The 13,325-nt window shown below is 52.6% G+C and overlaps 13 non-coding genes and 9 pseudogenes across 13 annotated transcripts; all 22 read right to left on the bottom strand.

The window, feature by feature from the left end:
• Positions 1-142: 142 nt before the first annotated feature.
• LOC135603365 (5S ribosomal RNA) lies at positions 143-261 on the bottom strand (annotated as a pseudogene).
• A 350-nt stretch (positions 262-611) lies between these two features.
• Positions 612-730, bottom strand: LOC135604434 (5S ribosomal RNA; annotated as a pseudogene).
• A 238-nt stretch (positions 731-968) lies between these two features.
• LOC135603364 (5S ribosomal RNA) lies at positions 969-1,087 on the bottom strand (annotated as a pseudogene).
• Positions 1,088-1,437: 350 nt separating this feature from the next.
• Positions 1,438-1,556, bottom strand: LOC135603611 (5S ribosomal RNA; annotated as a pseudogene).
• A 238-nt stretch (positions 1,557-1,794) lies between these two features.
• On the bottom strand, positions 1,795-1,913 carry LOC135604267 (5S ribosomal RNA; annotated as a pseudogene).
• A 350-nt stretch (positions 1,914-2,263) lies between these two features.
• Positions 2,264-2,382, bottom strand: LOC135600732 (5S ribosomal RNA). The gene has a single exon (XR_010483046.1). It is a non-coding gene; the product is annotated as a 5S ribosomal RNA (ribosomal RNA).
• A 350-nt stretch (positions 2,383-2,732) lies between these two features.
• Positions 2,733-2,851, bottom strand: LOC135602119 (5S ribosomal RNA; annotated as a pseudogene).
• Positions 2,852-3,201: 350 nt separating this feature from the next.
• Positions 3,202-3,320, bottom strand: LOC135601994 (5S ribosomal RNA; annotated as a pseudogene).
• Positions 3,321-3,670: 350 nt separating this feature from the next.
• On the bottom strand, positions 3,671-3,789 carry LOC135600156 (5S ribosomal RNA). Its single transcript, XR_010482484.1, has one exon. It is a non-coding gene; the product is annotated as a 5S ribosomal RNA (ribosomal RNA).
• A 350-nt stretch (positions 3,790-4,139) lies between these two features.
• LOC135600154 (5S ribosomal RNA) lies at positions 4,140-4,258 on the bottom strand. Its single transcript, XR_010482482.1, has one exon. It is a non-coding gene; the product is annotated as a 5S ribosomal RNA (ribosomal RNA).
• A 350-nt stretch (positions 4,259-4,608) lies between these two features.
• LOC135602511 (5S ribosomal RNA) lies at positions 4,609-4,727 on the bottom strand (annotated as a pseudogene).
• Positions 4,728-5,077: 350 nt separating this feature from the next.
• LOC135599908 (5S ribosomal RNA) lies at positions 5,078-5,196 on the bottom strand. The gene has a single exon (XR_010482247.1). It is a non-coding gene; the product is annotated as a 5S ribosomal RNA (ribosomal RNA).
• A 350-nt stretch (positions 5,197-5,546) lies between these two features.
• Positions 5,547-5,665, bottom strand: LOC135600292 (5S ribosomal RNA). The gene has a single exon (XR_010482618.1). It is a non-coding gene; the product is annotated as a 5S ribosomal RNA (ribosomal RNA).
• A 350-nt stretch (positions 5,666-6,015) lies between these two features.
• LOC135599907 (5S ribosomal RNA) lies at positions 6,016-6,134 on the bottom strand. Its single transcript, XR_010482246.1, has one exon. It is a non-coding gene; the product is annotated as a 5S ribosomal RNA (ribosomal RNA).
• A 350-nt stretch (positions 6,135-6,484) lies between these two features.
• LOC135600599 (5S ribosomal RNA) lies at positions 6,485-6,603 on the bottom strand. The gene has a single exon (XR_010482917.1). It is a non-coding gene; the product is annotated as a 5S ribosomal RNA (ribosomal RNA).
• Positions 6,604-6,953: 350 nt separating this feature from the next.
• LOC135601180 (5S ribosomal RNA) lies at positions 6,954-7,072 on the bottom strand. The gene has a single exon (XR_010483482.1). It is a non-coding gene; the product is annotated as a 5S ribosomal RNA (ribosomal RNA).
• A 350-nt stretch (positions 7,073-7,422) lies between these two features.
• LOC135600153 (5S ribosomal RNA) lies at positions 7,423-7,541 on the bottom strand. Its single transcript, XR_010482481.1, has one exon. It is a non-coding gene; the product is annotated as a 5S ribosomal RNA (ribosomal RNA).
• Positions 7,542-7,891: 350 nt separating this feature from the next.
• LOC135601179 (5S ribosomal RNA) lies at positions 7,892-8,010 on the bottom strand. The gene has a single exon (XR_010483481.1). It is a non-coding gene; the product is annotated as a 5S ribosomal RNA (ribosomal RNA).
• A 350-nt stretch (positions 8,011-8,360) lies between these two features.
• Positions 8,361-8,479, bottom strand: LOC135599906 (5S ribosomal RNA). The gene has a single exon (XR_010482245.1). It is a non-coding gene; the product is annotated as a 5S ribosomal RNA (ribosomal RNA).
• Positions 8,480-8,829: 350 nt separating this feature from the next.
• On the bottom strand, positions 8,830-8,948 carry LOC135601320 (5S ribosomal RNA). Its single transcript, XR_010483615.1, has one exon. It is a non-coding gene; the product is annotated as a 5S ribosomal RNA (ribosomal RNA).
• Positions 8,949-9,298: 350 nt separating this feature from the next.
• Positions 9,299-9,417, bottom strand: LOC135601178 (5S ribosomal RNA). Its single transcript, XR_010483480.1, has one exon. It is a non-coding gene; the product is annotated as a 5S ribosomal RNA (ribosomal RNA).
• A 350-nt stretch (positions 9,418-9,767) lies between these two features.
• Positions 9,768-9,888, bottom strand: LOC135603983 (5S ribosomal RNA; annotated as a pseudogene).
• Between the last annotated feature and the right edge of the window lie 3,437 nt (positions 9,889-13,325).

Below are 13,325 nucleotides of genomic sequence, written 5' to 3'. Positions count from 1 at the left end.
GAATCGCTATTGCGACCCCAATCCGGAAAGCTCTCTCCGAGCCCCTCGATACTGACTGCGTAGCGGTCACAGCAAATTTCCAGCCCCAAAACAATCGTATCGGAGCTCTACGGGAGATGTTTCGTATCCCGGGATGCAAAAAGGAGTGTAACACGAGGACTTCCGAGGGGGTCACCCATCGTAGTACTACTCTGGCCCAAGCACGCTTAACTTCGGTGTTTTGATGGGATCCGGTGATTTAGTGCTGCCATTATCGCACCCGTTACACGAGCTTCGTCCCTCGCCTATGTGCACGTCGCGGTCAGCGCATCAACGTCCGGAGCCTCTTGCCCGTCGCGAAACCGTCGTCGCTTTCTTTAACGTTCACGAAATCCCTATTGCAAGCTCTCTCCGAGCCCTAGCCCGACGACTGCGTATCGGTCACGGCAAGCGCGTGCCGAAACCATCGGCACTTTCTAGAACGATCTAGGAATCGCTATTGCCACCCAAATCCGGAAAGCTCTCTTTGAGCCCCTCGATACTGATTGCGTAGTGGTCACAGCAAATTTCCAGCCCCAAAATAATCGTCTCGGAGCTCAACGGGAGATGTTTCGTATCCCGGGATGCCAAAAGGAGTGAAACACAAGGACTTCCGAGGGGGTCACCCATTGTAGTACTACTCTGGCCTAAGCACGCTTAACTTCGGGGTTTTGATGGGATCCGGTGATTTAGTGCTGCCATTATTGCACCCGTTTCGCGAGCTTCGTCCCTCGCCTATGTGCACGTCGCGGTCCGCGGTCACGGCAAGCGCGTGACGAAACCATCGGCACTTTCTAGAACGATCTCAGAATCGCTATTGCGATCCCAATCCGGAAAGCTCTCTCCGAGCCCCTCGATACTGACTGCGTAGCGGTCACAGCAAATTTCCAGCCCCAAAACAATCGTATCGGAGCTCTACGGGAGATGTTTCGTATCCCGGGATGCAAAAAGGAGTGTAACACGAGGACTTCCGAGGGGGTCACCCATCGTAGTACTACTCTGGCCCAAGCACGCTTAACTTCGGTGTTTTGATGGGATCCGGTGATTTAGTGCTGCCATTATCGCACCCGTTACGCGAGCTTCGTCCCTCGCCTATGTGCACGTCGCGGTCAGCGCATCAACGTCCGGAGCCTCTTGCCCGTCGCGAAACCGTCGTCGCTTTCTCGAACGTTCGCGAAATCCCTATTGCAAGCTCTCTCCGAGCCCTAGCCCGACGACTGCGTATCGGTCACGGCAAGCGCGTGCCGAAACAATCGGCACTTTCTAGAACGATCTAGGAATCGCTATTGCAACCCAAATCCGGAAAGCTCTCTTTGAGCCCCTCGATACTGATTGCGTAGCGGTCACAGCAAATTTCCAGCCCCAAAACAATCGTCTCGGAGCTCAACGAGAGATGTTTCGTATCCCGGGATGCCAAAAGGAGTGAAACACAAGGACTTCCGAGGGGGTCACCCATCGTAGTACTACTCTGGCCCAAGCACGCTTAACTTCGGTGTTTTGATGGGATCCGGTGATTTAGTGCTGCCATTATTGCACCCGTTTCGCGAGCTTCGTCCCTCGCCTATGTGCACGTCGCGGTCCGCGGTCACGGCAAGCGTGTGCCGAAACCATCGGCACTTTCTAGAACGATCTCAGAATCGCTATTGCGACCCCAATCCGGAAAGCTCTCTTTGAGCCCCTCGATACTGATTGCGTAGCGGTCACAGCAAATTTCCAGCCCCAAAACAATCGTCTCGGAGCTCAACGGGAGATGTTTCGTATCCCGGGATGCCAAAAGGAGTGAAACACAAGGACTTCCGAGGGGGTCACCCATCCTAGTACTACTCTGGCCAAAGCACGCTTAACTTCGGTGTTTTGATGGGATCCGGTGATTTAGTGCTGCCATTATCGCACCCGTTACACGAGCTTCGTCCCTCGCCTATGTGCACGTCGCGGTCAGCGCATCAACGTCCGGAGCCTCTTGCCCGTCGCGAAACCGTCGTCGCTTTCTCGAACGTTCACGAAATCCCTATTGCAAGCTCTCTCCGAGCCCTAGCCCGACGACTGCGTATCGGTCACGGCAAGCGCGTGCCGAAACCATCGGCACTTTCTAGAACGATCTCGGAATCGCTATTGCGACCGCAATCCAGAAAGCGCTCTCCGAGCCCCTCGATACTGACTGCGTAGCGGTCACAGCAAATTTCCAGCCCCAAAACAATCGTCTCGGAGCTCTACGGGAGATGTTTCGTATCCCGGGATGCAAAAAGGAGTGCAACACGAGGACTTCCCAGGGGGTCACCCATCATAGTACTACTCTGGCCCAAGCACGCTTAACGTCGGTGTTTTGATGGGATCCGGTGATTTAGTGCTGGCATTATCGCACCCGTTTCGCGAGCTTCGTCCCTCGCCTATGTGCACGTCGCGGTCGGCGCATCAACGTCCGGAGCCTCTTGCTCGTCACGAAACAGTCGGCGCTTTCTCGAACGTTCTCGAAATCCCTATTGCAAGCTCTCTCCGAGCTCTTGCCCGACGAATGCGTATCGGTCACGGCAAGCGCGTGCCGAAACCATCGGCACTTTCTAGAACGATCTCGGAATTGCTATTGCGACCCCAATCCGGAAAGCTCTCTCCGAGCCCCTCGATACTGACTGCGTAGCGGTCACAGCAAATTTCCAGCCCCAAAACAATCGTCTCGGAGCGCTACGGGAGATGTTTCGTATCCCGGGTAGCAAAAAGGAGTGCAACACGAGGACTTCCCAGGGGGTCACCCATCGTAGTACTACTCTGGCCCAAGCACGCTTAACTTCAGTGTTTTGATTGGATCCGGTGATTTAGTGCTGGCATTATCGCACCCGTTTCGCGAGCTTCGTCCCTCGCCTATGTGCACGTCGCGGTCGGCGCATCAACGTCCGGAGCCTCTTGCCCGTCACGAAACCGTCGGCGCTTTCTCGAACGTTTTCGAAATCGCTATTGCAAGCTCTCTCCGAGCCCTAGCCCGACGACTTCGTATCGGTCACGGCAAGCGCGTGCCGAAACCATCGGCACTTTCTAGAACGATCTCGGAATCGCTATTGCGACCCCAATCTAGAAAGCTCTCTCCGAGCCCCTCGATACTCACTGCGTAGCGGTCACAGCAAATTTCCAGCCCCAAAACAATCGTCTCGGAGCGCTACGGGAGATGTTTCGTATCCCGGGTAGCAAAAAGGAGTGCAACACGAGGACTTCCCAGGGGGTCACCCATCGTAGTACTACTCTGGCCCAAGCACGCTTAACTACGGTGTTTTGATGGGATCCGGTGATTTAGTGCTGCCATTATCGCACCCGTTTCGCGAGCTTCGTCCCTCGCCTATGTGCACGTCGCGGTCCGCGCATCAACGTCCGGAGCCTCTTGCCCGTCACGAAACCGTCGTCGCTTTCTCGAACGTTCACGAAATCCCTATTGCAAGCTCTCTCCGAGCCCTAGCCCGACGATTGCGTATCGATCACGGCAAGCACGTGCCGAAACCATCGACACTTTCTAGAACGATCTCGGAATCGCTATTGCGACCCCAATCCGGAAAGCTCTCTCTGAGCCCCTCGATTCTGACTGCGTAGCGGTCACAGCAAATTTCCAGCCCCAAAACAATCGTCTCGGAGCTCTACGGGAGATGTTTCATATCCCGGGATGCAAAAAGGAGTGCAACACGAGGACTTCCCAGGGGGTCACCCATCGTAGTACTACTCTGGCCCAAGCACGCTTAACTTCGGTGTTTTGATGGGATCCGGTGATTTAGTGCTGGCATTATCGCACCCGTTTCGTGAGCTTCGTCCCTCGCCTATGTGCACGTCGCGGTCGGCGCATCAACGTCCGGAGCCTCTTGCCCGTCACGAAACCGTCTTCGCTTTCTCGAACGTTCACGAAATCCCTATTGCAAGCTCTCTTCGAGCCCTAGCCCGACGACTGCGTATCGGTCACGGCAAGCGCGTGCCGAAACCATCGGCACTTTCTAGAACGATCTCGGAATCGCTATTGCGACCCCAATCCGGAAAGCTCTCTCCGAGCCCCTCGATACTGACTGCGTAGCGGTCACAGCAAATTTCTAGCCCCAAAACAATCGTCTCGGAGCTCTACGGGAGATGTTTCGTATCCCGGGAAGCAAAAAGGAGTGCAACACGAGGACTTCCCAGGGGGTCACCCATCGTAGTACTACTCTGGCCCAAGCACGCTTAACTTCGGTGTTTTGATGGGATCCGGTGATTTAGTGCTGGCATTATCGCACCCGTTTCGCGTGCTTCGTCCCTCGCCTATGTGCACGTCGCGGTCGGCGTATCAACATCCGGAGCCTCTTGCCCGTCACGAAACCGTCGGCGCTTTCTCGAACGTTCACAAAATCCCAATTGCAAGCTCTCTCCGAGCCCTAGCCCGACGACTGCGTATCGGTCACGGCAAGCGCGTGCCGAAACCATCGGCACTTTCTAGAACGATCTCGGAATCGCTATTGCGACCCCAATCCGGAAAGCTCTCTCCGAGCCCCTCGATACTGACTGCGTAGCGGTCACAGCAAATTTCCAGCCCCAAAACAATTGTCTCGGAGCTCTCCGGGAGATGTTTCATATCCCGGGATGCAAAAAGGAGTGCAACACGAGGACATCCCAGGGGGTCACCCATCCTAGTACTACTCTGGCCCAAGCACGCTTAACTTCGGTGTTGTGATGGGATCCGGTGATTTTGTGCTGGCATTATCGCACCCATTTCGCGAGCTTCGTCCCTCGCCTATGTGCACGTCACGGTCGGCACATCAACGTCCGGAGCCTCTTGCCCGTCACGAAACCGTCGGCGCTTTCTCGAACGTTCACGAAATCCCTATTGCAAGCTCTCTCCGAGCCCTAGCCCGACGACTGCGTATCGGTCACGGCAAGCGCGTGCCGAAACCATCGGCGCTTTCTAGAACGATCTCGGAATCGCTATTACGACCCCAATCCGGAAAGCTCTCTCCGAGCCCCTCGATACTGACTGCGTAGCGGTCACAGCAAATTTCCAGCCCCAAAACAATCGTCTCGGAGCGCTACGGGAGATGTTTCGTATCCCGGGATGCAAAAAGGAGTGCAACACGAGGACTTCCCAGGGGGTCACCCATCCTAGTACTACTCTGGCCCAAGCACGCTTAACTTCGGTGTTTTGATGGGATCCGGTGATTTAGTGCTGGCATTATCGCACCCGTTTCGCGTGCTTCGTCCCTCGCCTATGTGCACGTCGCGGTCGGCGTATCAACGTCCGGAGCCTCTTGCCCGTCACGAAACCGTCGGCGCTTTCTCGAACGTTCACAAAATCCCTATTGCAAGCTCTCTCCGAGCCCTAGCCCGACGACTGCGTATCGGTCACGGCAAGCGCGTGCCGAAACCATCGGCACTTTCTAGAACGATCTCGGAATCGCTATTGCGACCCCAATCTGGAAAGCTCTCTCCGAGCCCCTCGATACTGACTGCGTAGCGGTCACAGCAAATTTCCAGCCCCAAAACAATCGTCTCGGAGCTCTCCGGGAGATGTTTCGTATCCCGGGATGCAAAAAGGAGTGCAACACGAGGACTTCCCAGGGGGTCACCCATCCTAGTACTACTCTGGCCCAAGCACGCTTAACTTCGGTGTTTTGATGGGATCCGGTGATTTAGTGCTGGCATTATCACACCCGTTTCGCGTGCTTCGTCCCTCGCCTATGTGCACGTCGCGGTCGGCGTATCAACGTCCGGAGCCTCTTGCCCGTCACGAAACCGTCGGCGCTTTCTCGAACGTTCACAAAATCCCTATTGCAAGCTCTCTCCGAGCCCTAGCCCGACGACTGCGTATCGGTCACGGCAAGCGCGTGCCGAAACCATCGGCACTTTCTAGAACGATCTCGGAATCGCTATTGCGACCCCAATCTGGAAAGCTCTCTCCGAGCCCCTCGATACTGACTGCGTAGCGGTCACAGCAAATTTCCAGCCCCAAAACAATCGTCTCGGAGCTCTCCGGGAGATGTTTCGTATCCCGGGATGCAAAAAGGAGTGCAACACGAGGACTTCCCAGGGGGTCACCCATCCTAGTACTACTCTGGCCCAAGCACGCTTAACTTCGGTGTTTTGATGGGATCCGGTGATTTAGTGCTGGCATTATCGCACCCGTTTTGCGTGCTTCGTCCCTCGCCTATGTGCACGTCGCGGTCGGCGTATCAACGTCCGGAGCCTCTTGCCCGTCACGAAACCGTCGGCGCTTTCTCGAACGTTCACAAAATCCCTATTGCAAGCTCTCTCCGAGCCCTAGCCCGACGACTGCGTATCGGTCACGGCAAGCGCGTGCCGAAACCATCGGCACTTTCTAGAACGATCTCGGAATCGCTATTGCGACCCCAATCCGGAAAGTTCTCTCCGAGCCCCTCGACACTGACTGCGTAGCGGTCACAGCAAATTTCCAGCCCCAAATCAATCGTCTCGGAGCTCTCCGGGAGATGTTTCGTATCCCGGGATGCAAAAAGGAGTGCAACACGAGGACTTCCCAGGGGGTCACCCATCCTAGTACTACTCTGGCCCAAGCACGCTTAACTTTGGTGTTTTGATGGGATCCGGTGATTTAGTGCTGGCATTATCGCACCCGTTTCGCGTGCTTCGTCCCTCGCCTATGTGCACGTCGCGGTCGGCGTATCAACATCCGGAGCCTCTTGCCCGTCACGAAACCATCGGCGCTTTCTCGAACGTTCACAAAATCCCTATTGCAAGCTCTCTCCGAGCCCTAGCCCGACGACTGCGTATCGGTCACGGCAAGCGTGTGCCGAAACCATCGGCACTTTCTAGAACGATCTCGGAATCGCTATTGCGACCCCAATCCGGAAAGCTCTCTCCAAGCCCCTCGATACGGACTGCGTAGCGGTCACAGCAAATTTCCAGCCCCAAAACAATCGTCTCGGAGCTCTCCGGGAGATGTTTCATATCCCGGGATGCAAAAAGGAGTGCAACACGAGGACATCCCAGGGGGTCACCCATCCTAGTACTACTCTGGCCCAAGCACGCTTAACTTCGGTGTTTTGATGGGATCCGGTGATTTAGTGCTGGCATTATCGCACCCGTTTCGCGAGCTTTGTCCCTCGCCTATGTGCACGTCGCGGTCGGCGCATCAACGTCCGGAGCCTCTTGCCCGTCACGAAACCGTCGGCGCTTTCTCGAACGTTCACGAAATCCCTATTGCAAGTTCTCTCCGAGCCCTAGCCCGACGACTGCGTATCGGTCACGACAAGCGCGTGCCGAAACCATCGGCACTTTCTAGAACGATCTCGGAATCGCTATTGCGACCCCAATCCGGAAAGCTCTCTCCGAGCCCCTCGATACTGACTGCGTAGCGGTCACAGCAAATTTCTAGCCCCAAAACAATCGTCTCGGAGCTCTACGGGAGATGTTTCGTATCACGGGAAGCAAAAAGGAGTGCAACACGAGGACTTCCCAGGGGGTCACCCATCGTAGTACTACTCTGGCCCAAGCACGCTTAACTTCGGTGTTTTGATGGGATCCGGTGATTTAGTGCTGGCATTATCGCACCCGTTTCGCGTGCTTCGTCCCTCGCCTATGTGCACGTCGCGGTCGGCGTATCAACATCCGGAGCCTCTTGCCCGTCACGAAACCGTCGGCGCTTTCTCGAACGTTCACAAAATCCCTATTGCAAGCTCTCTCCGAGCCCTAGCCCGACGACTGCGTATCGGTCACGGCAAGCGCGTGCCGAAACCATCGGCACTTTCTAGAACGATCTCGGAATCGCTATTGCGACCCCAATCCGGAAAGCTCTCTCCGAGCCCCTCGATACTGACTGCGTAGCGGTCACAGCAAATTTCCAGCCCCAAAACAACCGTCTCGGAGCTCTCCGGGAGAGGTTTCATATCCCGGGATGCAAAAAGGAGTGCAACACGAGGACATCCCAGGGGGTCACCCATCCTAGTACTACTCTGGCCCAAGCACGCTTAACTTCGGTGTTTTGATGGGATCCGGTGATTTAGTGCTGGCATTATCGCACCCGTTTCGCGAGCTTCGTCCCTCGCCTATGTGCACGTCGCGGTCGGCGTATCAACGTCCGGAGCCTCTTGCCCGTCACGAAACCGTCGGCGCTTTCTCGAACGTTCACAAAATCCCTATTGCAAGCTCTCTCCGAGCCCTAGCCCGACGACTGCGTATCGGTCACGGCAAGCGCGTGCCGAAACCATCGGCACTTTCTAGAACGATCTCGGAATCGCTATTGCGACCCCAATCTGGAAAGCTCTCTCCGAGCCCCTCGATACTGACTGCGTAGCGGTCACAGCAAATTTCCAGCCCCAAAACAATCGTCTCGGAGCTCTCCGGGAGATGTTTCGTATCCCGGGATGCAAAAAGGAGTGCAACACGAGGACTTCCCAGGGGGTCACCCATCCTAGTACTACTCTGGCCCAAGCACGCTTAACTTCGGTGTTTTGATGGGATCCGGTGATTTAGTGCTGGCATTATCGCACCCGTTTCGCGAGCTTTGTCCCTCGCCTATGTGCACGTCGCGGTCGGCGCATCAACGTCCGGAGCCTCTTGCCCGTCACGAAACCGTCGGCGCTTTCTCGAACGTTCACGAAATCCCTATTGCAAGTTCTCTCCGAGCCCTAGCCCGACGACTGCGTATCGGTCACGACAAGCGCGTGCCGAAACCATCGGCACTTTCTAGAACGATCTCGGAATCGCTATTGCGACCCCAATCCGGAAAGCTCTCTCCGAGCCCCTCGATACTGACTGCGTAGCGGTCACAGCAAATTTCTAGCCCCAAAACAATCGTCTCGGAGCTCTACGGGAGATGTTTCGTATCACGGGAAGCAAAAAGGAGTGCAACACGAGGACTTCCCAGGGGGTCACCCATCGTAGTACTACTCTGGCCCAAGCACGCTTAACTTCTGTGTTTTGATGGGATCCGGTGATTTAGTGCTGGCATTATCGCACCCGTTTCGCGTGCTTCGTCCCTCGCCTATGTGCACGTCGCGGTCGGCGTATCAACATCCGGAGCCTCTTGCCCGTCACGAAACCGTCGGCGCTTTCTCGAACGTTCACAAAATCCCTATTGCAAGCTCTCTCCGAGCCCTAGCCCGACGACTGCGTATCGGTCACGGCAAGCGCGTGCCGAAACCATCGGCACTTTCTAGAACGATCTCGGAATCGCTATTGCGACCCCAATCCGGAAAGCTCTCTCCGAGCCCCTCGATACTGACTGCGTAGCGGTCACAGCAAATTTCCAGCCCCAAAACAACCGTCTCGGAGCTCTCCGGGAGAGGTTTCATATCCCGGGATGCAAAAAGGAGTGCAACACGAGGACATCCCAGGGGGTCACCCATCCTAGTACTACTCTGGCCCAAGCACGCTTAACTTCGGTGTTTTGATGGGATCCGGTGATTTAGTGCTGGCATTATCGCACCCGTTTCGCGAGCTTCGTCCCTCGCCTATGTGCACGTCGCGGTCGGCGTATCAACGTCCGGAGCCTCTTGCCCGTCACGAAACCGTCGGCGCTTTCTCGAACGTTCACAAAATCCCTATTGCAAGCTCTCTCCGAGCCCTAGCCCGACGACTGCGTATCGGTCACGGCAAGCGCGTGCCGAAACCATCGGCACTTTCTAGAACGATCTCGGAATCGCTATTGCGACCCCAATCTGGAAAGCTCTCTCCGAGCCCCTCGATACTGACTGCGTAGCGGTCACAGCAAATTTCCAGCCCCAAAACAATCGTCTCGGAGCTCTCCGGGAGATGTTTCGTATCCCGGGATGCAAAAAGGAGTGCAACACGAGGACTTCCCAGGGGGTCACCCATCCTAGTACTACTCTGGCCCAAGCACGCTTAACTTCGGTGTTTTGATGGGATCCGGTGATTTAGTGCTGGCATTATGTTAGAACCCTTGCAGATTCTAAACTTGGGGTTGATCTCTTTAGGGGATCGGCCTCCTTGGAACTCTATAGGGGTTCCTCCCTCCAAGTTGCTGCTCAAAGGCTGCAGAAAAGATTCATCTATTGCTTGAGAAAAGAGGAGGAATACATGGCTATTTATAGGGCTTCTAAACCCTAACTCCTAATAGGACTCCTACTTAAGACTCTTACCTCTAACCAACTCCTAATAGGACTCCTACTCAAGACTCCTATTCCCTTACAACTCCTAATTCTTCTCTAAGAAAAAACCTCCTACATGAATGTCCCTCTCAATTAGGACTCTCCTAACTAGAGTTCTAACAGAATGTCCCTCTCAATTAGGACTCTCCTAGCTAGAGTCCTAACAGAATGTCCCTCTCAATTAGGACTCTCCTAGCTAAAGTCCTAATAGTTTTACATGAATGTCCCTCTCAATTAGGACTCTCCTAGCTAGAGTCCTAACATTTTTACATGAATGTCCCTATCAATTAGGACTCTCCAAGCTAGAGTCCTAACAGACCCGCCCGCCCTCTTCAAATCAGCCTTGTCCTCGAGTCTGATGATTCATGAATTCTGGGAATTTGATCTTCAAGTCGTCATAGTTCTCCCAAGTGGCATCTTCTTTTGGTAGGTTCGCCCACTGTATTAGCACTTCATTAGTGGGTCGTCGTCGTCGAGTCACGATCCGTCGATCAATAGTGGCACTTGGCTGGGTCTGGAGTTCTCTTTGGGTAGTCATATTTGGTGGGTGGCTTTGGGCTGTCTCCAAGCACCTGTTTAAAACTTCCGGTTGGCTGTTGGTTTGTGGGTGATATGTCGTACTCCTTTTCAATTTAGTACCCTGCATATAGAATAACTTTATCCAAAATCTGCTATTGAAGATGCAAGTAGAATTTGTCACAAGCACAATGCGTCCCTTATAGTGTAATTCTTTTGAGTCCCAATTGTAATGAGCCATGGGGCTTGGTGCTTCCTCCAATTTTTTTATAATCTTACTAGTATCTGAATCTTCTTGCCATTCCATCTTAATATCCTCAAGGAAGTCGCTGGTCGGAAGTGAAACGGTCGAAACTTCAACTTGCTCGGGTAGCTGCGAAAGCGCATCTGCAAGAACATTCTCTTTCCCCTTTTTGTAAGTTATTTCAAAATCAAATCCAAGAAGTTTTGTTACCCATTTTTGCTGCTCGGGGGAAGATATCTTCTGTTCCAAGAGATATTTTAGGCTTTTATGGTCGGTCTTGATTTGAAAGTATCGCCTGATCAAGTACAATCTCCACCTCGTTGCTGCGCGCACAATGGCGAGCATCTCCTTATCATATGTTGACATATTTTGATCGGAGGGAGATAATGCCTTGCTAGTGTATGCGAGTGGTCGACCATCTTGCATGAGAATGGCTCCAATTCTGACTCCAGATGTGTCGGCCTCAATAATGAAGGGTCGGTTGAAATCTGGTAGTGTTAGCACTGGCGTCGTCGTCATGGCTGCCTTAAGTTTGTCGAAGGCAGCGGAGGCTCTGTCCAACCATTGGAAGACATTTTTTTCTAGTAAGGAAGTAAGTGGTGCACTGATCTTTCCATAGTTTTTCACGAACTTGCGGTAGTGGCCTGTTAAACCCAGAAAGCCATGTAGCAATTTTATGTTTCTCGAGGTCGGCCAGTTTTGCATTGCTCCAATTTTGAAGGGGTCCACTGCCACACCTTCCTCTGATATGATATGCCCAAGATATTCCACCTTTTGTTGAAGAAAGCAAAAATTTGTGGTTGTTGTGTGTTCAAAAGGTGGTTTTCCGTATGTCTTCTTCGCATGCTCGTATTTGATGATACCCGGATCAAAGGTCCAGCTTTGTAAAGATTTGTGCTCCCTTTCATCTAGCAATTCATCTACTATTGGAATAAAGTATTTGTCCTTGATGATTATGCCATTGAGAGCTCGGTAATCAACACATATTCGCCTTGTTTCGTCCTTCTTGCATACAAGTAGCACCGGCGAAGAGTAGAGGTTGTAACTTGGCCGAATAACTCCTGTTTCGAGCATCTCTTTTATAATCCTTTCTATTTCATCCTTCTGGAGATGTGGATACTGATATGGCTGAGCATTTGCTGAAGATTTTCCTGGAAGAATCATTATACAATGATCATGCCGACAGGTAAGAGGTAGGTTGCGCAGTTCGTCAAATATATTTGAAAATTCAGCAAGCAAAGGAAGTAGATTTGGATCTTCAAATTCTGTTAGCTCTCCCTTAGTTTGCTGCTCAAGTTGTACCAAAAAGCCGCTGCATGCTTTATGCAAAACATTCTCCATTTGTTGTGTGCAAATCGTTGCTATGTCGCCCCCACGTTTCCCGTGCAATGTCACCTGTTTCTCCTTACTGTAAAATTTCATAATTAGTTTCATAAAATTCCAGGAAATATCACCTAATGTCGTCAACCATTTAATTCTGAGCATGGCCTCATGATTGTTAAGAGGGAGAAGGAAGAAATCTGCAATTATCTCTTGGTCCTGCAGCAATAGTTTCTCTTGCAAGCGCCTATGATCACAATTCAAAATCCGTCCGTCGGCGACCTTAACATCAAACCTGCAGTGATTCTCGATAGGTAATGATATCCGAACAGCAAGCTTACTATTTAGGAAGTTAGTAGTACTGCCCGTGTCGATGAGAACAGTGATTGGTTGTTGTTTGAGAAGGCCTCCAATTTTCATCGTTTGCGGGTTTGAGTAGCTAGCTAGTGTATGTATCGTAACTTCGGTCGGTTGTGGCTCTTCTTCTGCATCTTCTTCTTCATATTCAAAGCTCTCTTTTGGATGTTCAATGACCTCTTCTTCTATCGGTTCAATCATAAGAAGTCCTCCTTTACTGCAGCGATGCTCACGGCTCCACGGCTCGTCACAATGCCAACATAACCCCTTCGCATATCGCTCCCGAAGCTCTTCTCCTGTTAACCTCTTTGGTGCAGGGACTTGGTCGACAGTAGGGGGGGCTGAGGGCTTCAATATTACTGGTTGAGGAGTGATCCTAGTCCTCCGAGCTTCATGGTTCAATTGCTCCTCTTGATGTCGTGCGAAAGAGATGGCTGCCATAAGCGTATACGGTTGTCGCGCTTTAACTTCTCCTCGGATCTCCGGCTTCAAGCCCTCAATGAAGGTCCTCAATAGCTGTTTTTGAGACCAATCATGATTTTGATTAGATAACCTTTCAAACCTGGTTTGGTACTCCTGAATGGTGGAGGTTTGTCGGATCTTTGCTAGTTGTTTGTCAATATTCTCGTAATCGGTTGGTCTGAAGCGAATCAGCAGTTCTTCTTTGAATTGTCGCCATGAAAGGACTCCATAAGTATGTTCAAACCAGTCAAACCATTGAATAGCATCCCCTTCAAAATGTATAGCTGCAATTTTCACCATAGATACATCCGCGGTTTTGTGGTACCGAA

The sequence above is a fragment of the Musa acuminata genome, chromosome BXJ2-1, assembly GCF_036884655.1.
Source record: "Musa acuminata AAA Group cultivar baxijiao chromosome BXJ2-1, Cavendish_Baxijiao_AAA, whole genome shotgun sequence".
Taxonomy (NCBI): domain Eukaryota; kingdom Viridiplantae; phylum Streptophyta; class Magnoliopsida; order Zingiberales; family Musaceae; genus Musa; species Musa acuminata.
This window is presented reverse-complemented; position numbering and strand designations above follow the sequence as displayed.